The sequence below is a fragment of the Marmota monax genome, unplaced genomic scaffold (assembly GCF_021218885.2).
Source record: "Marmota monax isolate L192 unplaced genomic scaffold, Marmota_monax_Labrador192_F-V1.1 WCK01_AAM20220418_F8-fsc00257, whole genome shotgun sequence".
NCBI lineage: Eukaryota > Metazoa > Chordata > Mammalia > Rodentia > Sciuridae > Marmota > Marmota monax.
The window spans coordinates 1,756,137-1,757,309 of record NW_026692693.1 but is presented as its reverse complement, the minus strand read 5'-3'; positions in this window follow the sequence as shown (position 1 = coordinate 1,757,309).

Genomic DNA, 1,173 nt, shown 5'->3' with positions numbered 1-1,173 from the left:
CTAAGGATTATGGTTAAGACTATAACCATTAGTGTGAGGGTTAGGCTTAGTGTAAGGTATAGGGTTAGAAATAAAGTTAGGGTTAGTGTTAGGGTTAGGGTTAGGTTTAGGATTAAACCTAGGTTTAGGGCTCATAATAGGGCTAGGAGATGTATTAGCATTACACTACAGATAATGAAAAAACTAGGATTCTGATTAGGGCTAGTTCTAGAGTTAGTGGTAGGTCAATTTTTAGAGCTAGGTTTACTGTTAGGGTCCGAGTAAGGGTCAGGGTTACTTCTATGGTTAGGGTTAGGACTCAAATTAGGGCTACATCTAGGGCTAGATTTAAAGTTAGTGTTCGGTTTAAGTTAAGGTTTAGGGTTAGGTTCATGGCTTGATTTTGTTTTAAAGCTAGGGTATTGTTAGGGCTAGTTTTCCAATTATCATTAGGGTTATGGCTAATGTTAGAGTGAGCTTTAGGCTAAAGGTTGAGGTTAGATCCAGGTTTAGGGCTAGGGTGAAGGTTAGGGCTAGCGTTGGGGCTAGCAATAGGAATAGGGTTTGGGTTATGGTAAAAGAGAGGTTTAGAACTAGGGAAAGGACTAGATCGACAGTTAGAGTTAGTCTTAGGGCTATGGATAGTGTTAGTTTTAGACCCAGAATAGCAAAAGCAATTCTAACCAGGAAGTGTAAATCAGGAGGTATAGCGATACCAGATTTCAAACTGTACTACAGAGCAATAGTAACAAAAACAGCATGGTACTGGTACCAAAACAGGCGGTGGACAAATGCCCTTCAATAGATGAATGGATAAAAGAAAATGTGGCATTTGTACACCAAGGAGTATTACACAGCACCAAAAACAATGACAAAATCATGGAATTTGAAGGGAAATGGATTGCACTAGAGCAGATTATGCTTAGTGAAGCTAGCCTATCCCTAAAAAACAAATACCAAATATCTTCATTGATATAATGAGAGCAACTAAGAACAGAGCAGGGAGGAAGAGCAGGAAGAAAAGATTAACATTAAGCAGAGACATGAGGTGGGAGGGATAGGGAGAGGAAAGGGAAATTGCATGGTAATGGAGGGAGACCCTCATTGTTATACAAAATTACATATAAGAGGTTGTGAGGGGAATGGGAAAATAAACAAGGAGAGAAATGAATTACAGTAGATGGGGTAGAGAGA